Genomic DNA, 15784 nt, shown 5'->3' on the forward strand with positions numbered 1-15784 from the left:
CTTCTGAAACTGTCAGTCATGATCTCAGGAGGGTTCCCATTGCACAGACAACTGGAAATAAGGACAGGCTTCTGAATGTTCTGGTTCCACATCAAGCGGGTGATGATTCTGAGGTATCTCTGGGAGTGTGCACTTATGTTGCAGACTTCATTCTCAACACACCACATACTCTTCATTATGTCAAGCTATGCAGCACTGCCCTGCTGAATGCTGCCTAAGACACATGGCTCAGGTCCCAGGGCATTATGTGTTATGATTTTTAGGGTCTTTATTGTACTTTACATTTTTTTTTTTTTTATGATCTGAGAGGAACATGACAGTTTCATTGCAAAGAACAAAAAAATTTAATATTTTCCTTCTGGTGCTCTACAGCATGGAAGCAACATATTAATATATGTTTGGATTGTATCATGTTAGGATGTTTGATTTTTAAATTTCTGTGTATGTTGATAACTTGAGTTTCAGGTAATAATCTGCTAAATGAGTTTTGGCATGGGATTAGGGTTGAAATTTTGGCAGTTTCTGTAATGACCCTAAACATACTTTTGCCTTTTTACACTATGCATTTATGTGAAGTAATATTCACAAAATTGACAATAATGAAATCAATATATCAGTTGATTATGAAAAATGTTGAAGAATCTTTGTTTCTTACAGTGTCAAATATTCAGCCAAGACTTAATTGCTTATGTAAAAATAAACAAACATATCTATCTCATTAGTTTTTAAATTTGCTTTTATCTTTAATAAATGGTAAAACTACACCTTTTTTATTTTACAAAGAATAGCTTTAAAATAAATTTCTTTATGTTTTTTTTTTAATCAGTAGATGTCTGATTTGTGTATCTTATTTATATGCCTGTCTACCTAGAGTTATATAAAAATTTTAGCAGGGAAAAGAGGCCACAAGAAGAAAGTAATATGATCAACATACATTATATAAATGGAAGAAATTTGAAAAGAATATATTAAGATAGTTTATTTTTTAAAGGAAGTCCTAAGTTAGAGAACGGCAGTTTAAAATAACACAAACAGAGCTGCGAGCCAGCCCTCAGGCCTGGGATTTGCTCAGAGCAAGCAGGTAGGAATGCCGCATGGCAAACTTAGGAACATGGCGGAATGTAGACACAAACTCTCTACTGGCTTCCCTGCTGTGGGTCAGTGAAGCTTTTCTTCCATAAAAAGATGCCAGGCTCCCCATTCTTCACGTGGGAAGGTTGGTCCCGAAGGCTTCTGTGTAATAATAGCCTTTTCATACTGAGATTTTGCTTTACTGGGTGGGCTCTGACTCTAGGTCAGGAAAATAACCTGAGACATATGTCCAGGCACTTTGGGTTGGAAATTGGTGACATGGAAGTGAAACTCCCAAGTCAGTCAGTCAGTCAGTCAGTCAGTCAGTCAGTCAGTCAGTCGTTCCCAGGTCCCTTGGGAATAGACTGGGAAAATGGCTGTGATGCTGTTAGTTAGTTCTCTAGGGACCTATGAGTGTGGCCTTTGCAGGTGCTGTGATGATGTTTGAATTCCTTTTCTAAAGTTTCTGTAGCTCTTGGATTTTGAAATACATGTGCTGGTCCATTATTACATGGTGTGTCAATACTACAGGAGAATTGTCCCAGGAGCTGTCTTTGTCCCAAGGGGAAAGAAGGTCCTATAGTCATTTACTTATGTGTCCGTTTTACCTCTTAGAGGGCAGGGCTTTCTCTGTACTAACCTCAAAATTCACCCTACAAAAGTAAAGTAGTTCTAGTTTGGGATAAAGTGCTATAGATTTCCTTGGTTCAGCTCATTCATGATCTTTAATCATAGTAATAAAAAAAATTCTGCTTCCTTATATAAAAATACTACTGGGAGAATGTATCAGTTGACCCAAAAGTTTTTTTTTTAAAAAAAAAACAAACATGTATTCTTATTAATTGAGAATTTCAAATATGCATAAATGTATTTTGATTATATTTACTCTTCTTTCCTTCCTCTAGTTCCTCCCAGATCCATCTTTCGCCCCTCCATCCCCTCATAACTTCTTGTCATCTTTTTCTTTTAAAAGTTTTTTTTTTTTAATAATTCACCAGGTACAATTTGTGCCACCCATATACTTATGGGTGTGGAATCTTCTCCTGGAACATAGTGGACATCCCAGGAGTCCCCCAGTCTTAAAGGAAACTGAGTCTCCCTCAGAAACCGTCAGCTGTCAGTAGCTCCTCAGTTAGGGTTGGGAACTTGTGACCCCCTCCCCCTCCATTCTGGAATGTGGACTGGCTTGGTCCTTTGTGTGGGTCCTGTGAAGGTGACCACAGCTGCTTTGTGTTCCCAAGTGTGGCTGTCCTGTTGTGTCCAGAAGACTTGGTCATTTTTAATCTGAACAGATAAATCAGTTTTCTCTCATTTCTCTTTTCTTTTATTTATTTATTTATTTATTTATTTATTTATTTATTTATTTATTTTTGTGTGTGTAAGTGCACATATGCATGTTTTTGCTTACACATGCATGGTTTGTGGATGTGGACTTCTAAGGCTGACGTTAAGGATCATCCTCTTTGTTCTTCCACCTCATTCTTTGCAGAGCAGAATTTGCTGATTGGCCAGTCTCATTGAACAGCTTGCTGTGGGGGATCCCCTGTATCCCCCTTCCCAGGCTGGAATTATAGCCAGGTGGCCACACCCACTGGCATTTACACGGGTCTTCCAAACTCTACTCCTCATGCGTGTATAGCAGACACTAACACTGGATCATGTCTCCAGCCCCCCAGTTATTTTTTATTAACTAATCTGATATTTATTGGATTTGTTTTGGGAAACTATTACCTTCATACCTGTTTGTTGTTGTTGTTTTGGGTAAACTAGTGCACATGTAACATCAGCAGCTATGTATATAGTTGTGGTTTTTTAAAATTTTATTTTTCTAATAGATCTACTTGAAAGCATATTTTAAAACTGATCTGTAACATATGTAAAGTTACATTTAAACTTGTATAGAAATATTCCCTTTGCTCTGTCTTTTAAGAGAAAAATATACACTAACAATAATGGCTGCTTTCTGATAAAAGACAATTTTTAGTTTAATTTAGACAGTAAGTATTTAGATGTATCTTAGATACATCACCGCGGAGGCGTAATGGTTTGCCAGCGCTTTGAACCAGTGAAAACACTCATGGAAAAGGGCTGTGTTTTTCCGGCCTTCCTGGGGTAGTTAATAAAAATCGTTGATCTCAGATATGACTAAGCTCAAATCTCATTTCAAGCATGGTAAGAGCTCGGAGTTTTGTGTGCGAACCCCTTTGTTTCCCTTCAGAAATGGAGTTATCCTTCTGGAAGCAGTAAAGCCTCAGGTATAATGTCAGAGGGCCCCATAATCCCCCACTGTCTGAATAACAACAGTGGGTAATAAAGGCATTTGAATGGTCACAGTGACTACCAGTGAGAAAATGGAAATGGGTAACATGGGAAAGAAAATGAAGAACAAGTGTCAATTTCTACACACTCTAGTAAGTCATGCAACCACAGTTGACTATAGTTTGCAAACCAACCCTGACTTGACAGACTGGAGTGGCAGGGTTTATCGTGCTCTATGGTGACATGGTAACTTTGCTTAAAGGAGAAGGTCAGGGAATGGTGTAGAAAGCCCTTTGTGTGGACGATCAGGTATTGCAAATACTTTATTCATGAGTCATGTAAACTGCTGTGTGGAGGATCTTGAGGGTAACCTTGTGTCATGTGTGTGAACTTAACTAGGGTGCCTGAAATTAGACAGACTTACCCCTCGGTCAGTATAGACCCTCGTGTTTATTGTACCTTTATTGGTGATTGCTGTAATTATCATGGGGTAGGCTCTTTATTGTAGCTCCTCACATTACCTGATGCACTAAAGTTGTACGTATGTAAGCTATGTTATAATTTCAGAGTCAAGTTCCTGAATGTATTTAATTGGTGATTTCCAGGCCAGTGAAAGACCCTGTCTCAAACAACAAAGTGAAGGGCCCCCAAGGAATGGGACCTCAAGTTGTTTCTGGCTTCTGTGTACATGCATATGCTTGTGCACATATACACATGTACATGGGCATATATATTCACAGAAAATATTTGCCAAGGGATTCCTTATCTTCATGGAGGAATTTACTGGTATTTAGATTTTACTTGTTTTTTAACCATCTTTCATGACACAAAAATATATTGTAATCACCCTCAAGGTAGCTAGGTTATTTTGGGTTCTTGCTTAGTATATTATAGAAATAGTCCTATCATCTATCTCTGAGATGTGAAATAGCAAGGGAATTTGTGGAACTCAAACTCAGCCATCCAACAGTAGCAGACATTCAGGTCCAATCTCTTTGGTACCAGAAAATTATTTTAAAAAAGTAAACATTTGTGGATTTATATAAAGAAAAGGATGAAATCAGAATCTATAGCTAAGTCTAAACTCTCTTAAATATATACTGAAGTCTTACTTTCCTCTGTACCTTTCTACTTGACTTAAAATGTGGATGGTGTAAAGAAATTACTCAGCACTTAGAAGCATTTGCTACTCTTACAGAGGGGCTTGGTCCGGTTCCCAGAACCCACATTGGGTGCCTCATAACCACCTGTAACTCCAGCTTCAGGAGATCCAGCTTTCTCCTCTGGCCTCTGTGGGCACTGTACTCATTGCTCTCATGTGCTTACCCCGCCCCCCAGCACACAAAGAGTTAAAAATAAACTCCTAAAACATCCCACATGAAGTGTATATTAGTGTCAAACCACAGTCGTGATTTCCTGTGCATCAATTTGTTCTGATACAAGAAGTTAACATTAAGATGGAAGTAGTTATTGTATGTGATGATTTTTATATCCTCTACTATTTCTTATTTGGCTAAATATCTTTGACAAGAAAGATCGTAAGAAATAATAGTGGGAAAATGCCTCTGATATTTGATTAAAATCTTTATCCATTTGTAGCCTCATATTACGAGTTTAGAATTCATAGACAGTTGGAAACTACAAATTGAACTCATGAATATTCATTGCATGAAATTATTCTTTCATGCCACATGTGAAATATGTATGGAAAAGTGACAGTGTCATATTATCACAGCTGTGGGAAGAGGAGGTCACTAAAGGTTGGGAGAACTCTTGTCCTACCCTGTCAAACTAAAAAATGAGTAGTACTCAGGCTGAGTTTCTTTGTGTGTAGAAAGAAGGTATCAATATAGCTACCATTCTAGTTTTAGTCTCTTACTATGGCAAACACCAGGACCAGAAGTGACTTAGGGTACAAAAGGGTTTATTTGGCTTAAAATTTCAGGTCACAGTCCATCCCCAAGGGAAGTCAGGGCAGGAACTCAAGCAGGAACGTGAAGTACACATGGGTGGTTGGCTCACTCAGGAGCTCATGCTTAGGCAGCTTTCTCACACAGCCCAGGACTGCTCAGGGAATGATGGCGCCCACAGTAACAATCAAGACAACTCCCCACAGAAATTCCATGTGCTCATCTGATGTATGAAATTCTTCAATCTCGAGAATTGCCTCCTGGGTGTCTCTATGCTGTGTCAAGTTGACAATTTAAGGTCACTAGAGTGACTAGTGTTTCAGATTTCAGAGCATCAAGACTGCATGAATTGTGTGTGCTGTAGTACAGTGTATTTATGGAACATATACTTAAAGATGTCTTTTATCCTGGCCATTTGATAATACTTAGATATTGCGTGATGGTACTATGTAATATAGACCATACTAAACTTTGAAGAATTTGGTAGAAATATCTAATCCAAAAGATTTAACAGGTTTCCAATTACTCACTAGATAATGTTAAGGTATTTGCTTTGGATTTTTTAAGTTGCATTGGGGACACTCAAAGCTACTATAAGAAATAAAGAGCTTTGGCTGGAGAGATGCTTACTACTCAGGCAGAAGGACCAGAATTTGACCCCCAATACCTACATAAAAAATTGTGGCATGTTGTATTTGAGATCCCAGTGCTGGGGAGGTGGAGACAGGTGGGCCTGTAGGGACTCACTGAGCCCTTCCCAGTGAGAGATTATATCACAAAATTCAAGGTGGACAGCATCTAAAGAATGACCTGTGAGGTTGACCTCCAGCCTACACACACACACACACACACACACACACACACACACACACACACACACACGGAAATAAGGAAATCTGCCTGACTGCAAGACAACTGTATTTGGAGAGGTCCTGATGCCCACCCATAGACTTAAGGTTACCAAGCATACTGGTTAGGTTTTGTCAACTTGACACCAAGAAGAGTCACCTGGGAAGAGGGACTCTCAAGTGACAAATGCCTTCCATCAGATTGGCCTGTGGACATGTTCATAGGGTGTTTTCTTGACTGCCGAGTGAAGTGAGAGGGTCCCACCCATCGCACACAGACCACTCCTGGGCATTTGGGGCCTGATGTAAATGTAAGGCAGTTGAATGTGAGCTTGGAAGCAAGCCAGAAAGCAGCACTCCTTCTCAGCCTCTGCTTCTGTCCCTGCCTCCAGGTTCCTGCTTTGAGTTCCTGCCCTGACTGCTGCCCTCAGTGATGGAGCACATGAAAGTGTAAACTAAATAAACCCCTTTGTCCTCATGCTGGCCAGTGTTTTTCACAGCAAGAGAAAGCACACCAGTCACCAAGTTCAGAATCATTTAAGTATTTTGACAAGCACTGTTAAAGCTGGATATTTTGTTGACATAGGGATAGGGTTGTCATGGGCATTTCATGGTGTTTAAGATAATCCCAGGCTGTCACTCACTACCTGCCAGGAACACCCATATTGTGACAACCTAAAATATCTGCAGACACTTTCCTAGTATTTATGAGAGGACATTAATATCTCATGCCGTGGTTGAGAATCATTGTTTTTAAATAAATCACACATGGAAGCATTGTCCTAAGTATAGACCCAGAAATACCAATAGCATGAGTCACTACAGATATTTTAAGAAAATATACTGTGAACAAACAAATGTGGAAAATACTAGGTGATGCTCACTTGTAAACTTTGTAACTGCAGAATTTCTCAGGGCCCTTAGCGTTGTTCATATGTGTTACACATATATAAGGGGGAAGACAACTGAGGGAGATTCTCTATGTCACCCTCATGCCTCCACAAACGAGTGCATCCACATGCACACATATCACTCACACACACACACACACACACACACACACACACACACGCCAACTCCTCAGTAGAACCCATTTGGAACATGTCCTATATTAAATTACTAAGAAGCATACCTTAGGAAATGGTATGTTCGTCTTGATACCTAAATGTGTAACATATAAAACTTGAACCTTCTTCTATGTTTTTCATCCTAATGATAATATTGTGGCAAGATGGCTTGGTAGCAAGACATAATGTGAGAAGTCTAAATTGTTGACATGTGAAAACGTGCTTCAAGAAATCCTGAACCACTTATACTTGCTTGCCCTCCCTTCCAACCTCCCTCCTCCCTCCCTCCCTCCTGAGCTGCCCCAAAAGTGGAATTCTGTCTGTGTCAAGGAAAGAATTCTTTCCTGGAAGTAACTTCTTTAGAAGCCAAAAATTCTACTGGAAGATGTAGAAAACCTCCCCACTAGAGAGAGCATGGATGAATATTTGGGGAGAGGGTCATTTTATTTCAGTCTTCATCGCCTTTGGGAAGCATCTGAATCCAGAGAATGAAAGCAAAGTTGTAGCAATTCTAAATTCCTTTCCTTCCAGTGGGGATCACATTTAAGCCAGAAAGCAAAGGGGAAGTTCTATTTTTCAAGAATTTTAGACTTGTTAAGATCATTTGATGCCTAGAAGGGAGGGGCCACGGGACTTTCCTTCTAACAGATTCTATCAATGTTGTTCAATTAAGCGTTTCATTCTTTCTGGCGGTGCAGGCACTGTGTGCCCCATGGGAAGCAGCACTTAAGTGCTTTACCAAGGCAAACAGTTGGTGATCAATACTTCATCGATTCTTGGGATTAGTTATTGAGGCTTCAGCCGCCCTTCTGAAAAGTGAGGGGGAAAAGACGAAACAGAACAAAACAAAAAACGAGAGCTTCAGTCTAGGGAGATGACTCATTCAGTACACTACTTGCCACGCAAACGCGAGGACCCGAGTTTGGATCCCCAGGCCCTCTATTAAAAAGGCAGGCATGGTGGCGTGCACCCATAACCTCGGATCTTTGGAAGTCCCTACCTTAACAGCCCAGTCCAATTGAGGAGTTCCAGGCCAATGAGAGAGCCTGTCTCATAAAACAAGATTGACAGCCATCTAAGGAATACCGACTGAGATTTCCTATGCCCTTTTGCCTACACACACACACACACACACACACACACACACACTCAGAGAGAGAGAGAGAGAGAGAGAGAGAGAGAGAATATGTGAAAGTGATATTTAAAAAGTACTTTTTATATTTATTATGTGTGTGTGTGTGTGTGTGCATGTAACAGGTGTGTGTCTATCTCTGTGTCTGTGTCTAAAGGAATGATATTAAAATTGTCTGTTAGAAGCCATGTGTCATTCTAGCCCTGAGAAGAAAACTCTGTAATGCCCTATTGAAAAAATGGGCTTGTCATTGTAAAGCACAGGCACAAACAGAAGCTGAGCCCCCATATATAGCGTTGAGCTCTGACTGTCCCAGACTCTGAGTGTTTCATCCCGTGTATCTTGTCTCTCGGGATCATATTATCCAACCTCTTCACGAGTTCACATGCCTCTTTTCTCATGGGGTTAATTGGTGTAGCCTAAGGAGATGTGCGTATTAAATACCTTGCCTCTGCTGTAATCATAGACCTCCACTGGGGGCGGGGGGCAGATTTTAATTGGCAGCATGCAAACGTACTCTGCATGAATTCTTAACAGTGGACACAGTATAAAATAAGAGCCGTAGTTTGTTTAAATCCCTTCAAGGGATAAAGAGGTTATCTCTGCGGGTTAGGTGTATAACAGACAGAATTCAGGGCTCTCTAACAACAAATGAGAGCCAAACACTACCCTATGGCAACTCTATAACAGCTCCTGGACTCCTCCCCAAAGCCACAGGAAGTCAGGCTAGTGAGCTATCTATTGCTTCTCCTCCTCTCAACCCTTGTGCTAAATTTCTAAATCATAGCTATGTTCTCAGCAGAGTGCAAGACCCATGCCCCCACCCTGGACGGCCATCAATGCCATTCCCCCAATTACCCACTAGGGATTGTTTGAGAGAGTTAGGTAATTCCAATCCCCAACCAGGATAAGAGTCTGGCCTCTAAGCCACACCTTCTGCCCAGCACAAAGGAGAAGGAAGCAGGGCATTGGCTCATGCTCTGCCATCCCTGGAGCATCTTAAAGAGGATGCAGGTTAAGCCATTTACCAGGGGATTACTTCTGTCGACTGCTGACCCTGCTTTAAGAAGGAAGGGCACGGTCAGCCTTTGTATTTCTGAAGCGCCCCAGGAAGACACATCACTGCCTTCCCAGGTTCATATCAGACTTTATTTGGGTGATTTGTTTGTGATCTGCTTGCCCGTTTGTTTAGGGGATGCCCAGTGTTTGAACAAAGGTTATCTAGTGCCAAGAAAGTATTTTAGGGCTTGGCTACACCCAGGATGAAGAAAAAGTCAGATCTCATTTTATTTATATTTAATCCAGCGAAGCAGCACAGTATAGACAGGGTTGCTAGGTTAACCTATGGAAGCAGAATGTGCCTTCTGCTGTAACTAGGGAAATATGCCAACTTTAATGAGGGGGTTTAGATCACAAAAGGCCTACACTGAAATATATGTAGAGAAGGCTCACAGATGACTCAAAAGTTGCACTGCTAGGTGTTGAAGAGATGGCACAGCTGGCAAAGAACTTTCCACCCAAGTGCAAGGACCTTGGCTCAGTACCTGGAACCCACATGGAGAGATTAGGTATGGTGGCTTGTGACTTCAGTGTAGACTGGGTGGAGACAAGTGGCTCTGGGGCTCAGTGGCCATCCAGCCTAATGCACTTAGTGAGTTCCAGCTCAGTAAGAGACCCTGTCCCTAAACACAAGGTAGGTGGTACCCAAGGAACCACAACTGAGGTTGTCCTTTGATCTCACCATACACACACACACACACACACACACACACACACACACACACACACACACTGTACATTTATACACACATAGGGGAGAATACTTCTAGTTTAAATACATTTACATTCTTTGAGAAATAGTGTCAAAGTATGCCAGCTCTGGAATGACGGGATTGGGGGGCACTGAGGACACATATCACCAATCTGAAGACATTTGTCTTACCCTGCCTTGTTATTCTTCTACCTATACTTAACAATATAACAGCTAGGGGCCTAATGCAATTTATTTGAAATTAAAATAAAGAGCCCCAAGCAAAAGGCATCTTGTAGATTTATTTGGGAAAATAAGAATTACAAACATTTCCCATGCAGTTGAAAGAAAAACTCCAAGCTAGATGACCCACTTGATATAAATACATTTGATGAACTCTGCAGTGTGCACACAGTCAAAGATGATAAAAGGCCCCTTTTAATTTAGAAAGAGAAATGAAATGGCTAATTTATAATGGAGTTCTTTTGTTTAATTTTAATTTATGAATAGTTAATTTAATTTATGAAAAATTCACATTTTTTTGCTCGTAACTATAGGAATGATTTTTAAAAAGTGATTGCTATGGTCTGACTCTCCATATTCCTATGTAGGGTGACTGAGCTTGAAAGGAGACACATAGGTATGGGAGGTGACTAGGAAGCATGCGTACAAGTGTGCTCACCTGTGTGTGCACATACAGGCCGTAGTATCTTTATTAGTAGCTTTTCTCCTGATGTTTTGAGACAGGGTCTCACTAAACCTGACTCTTGCTATTTCTAGAGTCCCATTTCTTCATTCAAGTGCTGGAGTCCCAGGTGTATGCTCCACCATGCCCAGCTCTTATATGAATATGGTGGTCCACCATGTCCATCTCTTATATGGATACGGTGGTCTAACATGTCTAGCTCTTCCATGGGTATGGTGCTCCACCATGTCCAGCTCTTCCATGGGTATGGTGCTCCACCATGCCCTTTTCTTCCATGGGTACGGTGCTCCACCATGCCCAGCTCTTACATAGATAGGGTGCTCCACCATGCCCAGCTCTTACATGGGTATGGTGCTCCACCATGTCCAGCTCTTACATGGGCACGGTGGTCCACCATGTCCAGCTCTTCCATGGGTATGGTGCTCCACCATGCCCAGTTCTTACATGGATACAGTGAACTCAACTCAGCTTTTCCAGCTTGCACCGTGCATGCCTTCCTCACTAAGCCATCTCCTAGCCTGAAAGGAGTAGCTTTCCCCCCTTACATTCTTCCAGAGATTTCCATGCTCAGAAAAACCTGAGAGGGTTTCTGCTTTCCACCTTTACCTGAGGATCTGGAATGAGTGTTTGGGTCTCTCAGGAAGAGAAAGTACAAAATAGAATCTCTTCCCTGAAGAGTTTTTGCTGTGCCTCAGTGTGCATTGCCTGTTACAATTAGACCTTATAGACATATAAATAACCCTGAAGACAGGTGATCTGGGTCAAAGGTCACAAAGAATTAGTATATTTGCTCAGGTGTTGAGAGAGGGCACCGAGATGTCAGAGCAGAAGCAGCTTCTAGATCAGCTGGAGGGTTGGTCAGACCATCCAAGGTGCTTTATGTGGACCTGTGTCCCTGGACACCCAATAATGGTAAACCACAGATGTGAACTCTATGGTAAAAATCCAGATTTTTTTTCCCCATATGTAAAATGCTGCCTGAGTTATCAGGAGTCCAGCAAGCTCCCTGTGTCCAACAATCATCACATTGTAATATGATAGTAAAGGATCTTACAGAACCCTTACACAAATAAAGTTGATTTTAGAAGTGTTAACAATATATCTCTATGTCTGTCTTATCTCTCTCTCTCTCTCTCTCTCTCTCTCTCTCTCTCTCTCTCTCTCTATCTCTCTCTCTCTCTCTCTCTCATCTACCTACCTACCTACCTACCTACCTACCTATCCATTTTTCTAAAGCACTAAGAATGGAAGTGGCAGTTTCCTATCTTCAAAGCAGCTACTATGTACATGAACCTCCTTGGCTGGAAATTCTGACTCCCACGCTGTCTCTTGGCCCGAACGTTCCAGTGGTAATAAAAATCACTCTGGCAGACGGTGGGCTGCAGAGTGAGGTCAGAGTCTGGGGCCACTTTGAAGAGGGTTTCCAGGAAATCATTCTATTGAATAATGTTTAAGTTTGCACAGGAGTTCTCAGCACAGCATGGTACAACAAAAAGTCAGTCGCAGGACATTAACAAGGGCACAGTGGTCACCGTGAGGTTACAGTCCCTATGAAGGGAAACTGCACTGTCTGGTACTGGCTTTTCAGTGTCTTCTAGAAGTTCAGACTTACTGGCTAATCGGAAGCCTGATGTTTTAATCCAGGTCTGCTCACTTGTGTTATTTGACTCCACCATATCACTTTTGATGTAGTAAAGGGCTGGAGATGGTTCTCAGCTAGTAGAATGCTTGTCTATCCTGCACTAAGCCCTAGGATGTGGTCCTAGCACCATGTAAGTCTGATGTAGTGATGTATGCCTGCAATACCACAGGAAGCAAAGGCCAGAGAGTTGCAAGTTCAAGATCAGTCTTAGCTATCCAGTGAGTTTCAGGCCAGTCTAGGTCTCGTGGTTCCTTGTGTCAAAAGAATAATAGGAGAGAAAGAAGAAAGAACTGTGAATGGGGTCTTCTGCAGGAGGTAAAAATACTAATTCTTTGATGTGTCAAATGAGCGCAAGTTTCCAATTTGGATCAGACAGGCACACAGTAATGTGTTTGCTTTAGGGAACATTTGCTTTAACATTACATTTAAAGTGTACTCGAAGTCATGCCTATCTGAAACATGCCTTTGACCCTCAACTGCTTCAAGTTTTTATTCTCTGAAAAAAGAAAATTGGTGACCTAGGGAAGTCACCTGATTCCTGCAGTTGTCACCTGAGGGGAAATGTTATTAAATTATTCCTTAAGCCTACGTGTGTGTGTGTGTGTGTGTGTGTGTACCCGTGTACAGAAATGTATGAGAGTATGTGTGCTCACAAGTGCACACATGACTGCCAGAGCTCAGCATCAGGTGTTTCCCACAATTTCTCCCCCACTAAATCTATTTTTTTGAGACAAAATCCCTCACTGAAGTTGTAATTAGGCTAGTTGACCAGCCGAAGCGCAACAGTCCTATTTCCATACCCTCCAGAGCTGGTTTATAGGTGTGTGTGCTCATGCTTGGCTTTTATGTGAGTTGTTGGGGATCTGTATTTGGGTTCTCACCCAGTAATCATGCTACAGAATCGTTTCCCCAGCCCTAGCTCCTTCAGGTTGCTATAACATCTCAGAAAATATTAGCTTACCAAATAAATACGCAGGAAGTCATGTCCTGAAGATTTCTAGCAAAATCAAACACCTTTAGAGCAGGATGAAAGGGCTGGATGTTACAGTGAAAATCTTAAATGCTTCTCTTTCTAACCCTGGGCTTTCCACTCTAAGTTCCTTGAATTCATTCCTTGTTCCTGAGCACACACTCTTTCTCACTAGTCTTCATATTGAAAACCAGTAAGTCCTACCGGTTTCTCAACGGTCACCACAAGTTTCTCGCTCCCCATCTTTCATAGAGATTCTTCAGAATATCTGGGTTCCCATCCTCTCAACCTTGAGACTATATTATATGTGGAGAGATGTACCTTTTTAAAACTCCAAAATGACCCCATATATCTTAATTTGGATTCAGGTATTGTTAGTACCTGGTCTTTCTTTTCTGTTATATGAAAGCATGACCAGCATAGAGCTGAATGTAACAGGTGTTCGGCTAACAAGTTCGAGGTGGGACTCTCGCTGCTCAGATTGTATCAGGATGATTGGTTTCAGTTATCAGTTCTGAACACTCCAAACCTGAAGGCCTGCTGTTTGCCATGTAAGCTTGGCTGGCTGGCCAATTGGTCTCAGGGCTCTGCCTGTCTCTACACCACGTTGCTGAAATTACAGGCATGTGTTCTCGTGGTACACTTTGCATTACATGGCTGTAGGGGATTGGACTCATGTTCTCATGCTTACTGTACAAGCCTTGTCCTGACTGAACTGTTTTAACCTGTAGAGTGTGGAAGGAGAGAAACCATAGCACGAAGTTATAACCTGACAACTGGGTCTGAAGTAGGATTCCCAACATATTACCATTTATCATAGAGAAGGACATTCTTGGGATAGGACTGTCAAAGTGAAACCTAAGTGACTTCCTTCGGTTCAGCACAGAAGGGAGTCTATGTGACCCTCATACTGGGTGACGTAATATCCGTCTTGGCTGGGGAAATGGCTCAGGGGTAAAGAGAGCCAGCTGCTTCTACAGTATACTCACATCCGGTGGCTCAAGGGTTGATTTTTTTTTTTTTTAACTCCAGCTCCAGATCTTACACCCTCTTCTGTCTTCTGTGGACATGCTCAAACAGACACACACAGATAAACAGACAGACACAGACACAGACGCACACAAATGATAAAAATAAATCTTTAAAAACCAGCAACCTGTCTTTCACCACTTGGCTATAATGTTGCCATTAGGAACTATATGTGTGTCTGCTCCATCTTATCTGTACCATTGTGTGTGTGTGTGTGTGTGTGTGTGTGTGTGTGTGTGTGTGTATGTGTGTGTGTGTATGTGTGTGTGTGTGTGTGTGTGTGTGTGTGTGTGTGTGTGTGTATGTGTAGACATGTCTGCATGTGCACGTGGCTGGGCTTGCATGTCATAGGTTGGTACTGGCTGTCTTCTGACGTAATTTCCCACCTTAAATTCCTGAGATAGACTCTCACTGAAGCTGTAATGCTCTGCTCCTGCTAGGTGCAGTGGGCAACCTCCAGGAATTCTCTCAATTCTGTTTCCCAAGCGCTGAGAGTCCAGGAAATCAGTGCTGCACCTGGCTTTTCCCTGTGGGTTCTGGGCTGGATCACAGGTCCCTGTGCTCATGTTGCAAGCATTCCCAAGCGGAGCCATCTCACCAGGCCGTCTGAAGACTTTAACCCTGGACTTGAAATGTTTTCCTTCTGTCCTTACTTGTCCAAGGCCCCGGTGTAGCGCTCTGCCCTCACACAACTTATTTACCTGACCCCACTCAATCGTGGCCGCTGATGGACAACTCCAATTGGCCAGTTTCCTTTTCCTGTTGTTTGTTTTTGTTTTTGTTTTATTTTCTTAGACAGGGTTTCTCTGTGGAACAGCCCTGGCTGTCCTGGAACTCACTCTGTAGACCAGGCTGGCCTTGAACTCACAGAGATCAGCCTGCCTGGGATTCAAGGTGTATACCACCACTACCTGTCACCTTTTGCTGTTGTGGTGATGGTGGTGGTGGTGGTGGTGCTCAAGATCTATTGAGGACTTCCATTGCTCCACAAACACTTTTCCCACTGAGGTCCAGGCTAGCTCTTTGGTTCCAGTCTTAGCATGTGTGGCTGTAATATAAGTAGGATGTATTTTGTTATGACCAGTTTTCATCATCTTGTGAGAGAGGCTTCTTATTCTAACATCATGATTTTCCCCTTGGTGGCACAAATTGCTAATAACCTTTAGGCAAAATACCTAAAATTCCAGCCTGAGTCACACATATCCAATTACTCTCTTGAGGACACCAGAAATATAAATCATTATTTCAAGACAGGGCAGGGGTGTTTTAAATTTAGAAAAATTCATTTCCACCCTAATCCTCCTTGTAAATCGCCTGGTCCTTCTTTATTTTCAGGTTTTCATTTCTCCAGAGCCAAGGCTCTATTTTGTGGGTAAGAGTTCACATTGGAGTTAATAAAA

General features: G+C 41.8%; 1 protein-coding gene across 1 annotated transcript in view; it reads left to right on the forward strand.

Moving 5' to 3' along the window:
• Nckap5 (NCK associated protein 5) overlaps positions 1-15784 on the forward strand; it is an 841775-nt gene that overhangs the window by 221588 nt on the left and 604403 nt on the right.

This window comes from Peromyscus leucopus, chromosome 15 (assembly GCF_004664715.2).
Source record: "Peromyscus leucopus breed LL Stock chromosome 15, UCI_PerLeu_2.1, whole genome shotgun sequence".
NCBI classification, from domain to species: domain Eukaryota; kingdom Metazoa; phylum Chordata; class Mammalia; order Rodentia; family Cricetidae; genus Peromyscus; species Peromyscus leucopus.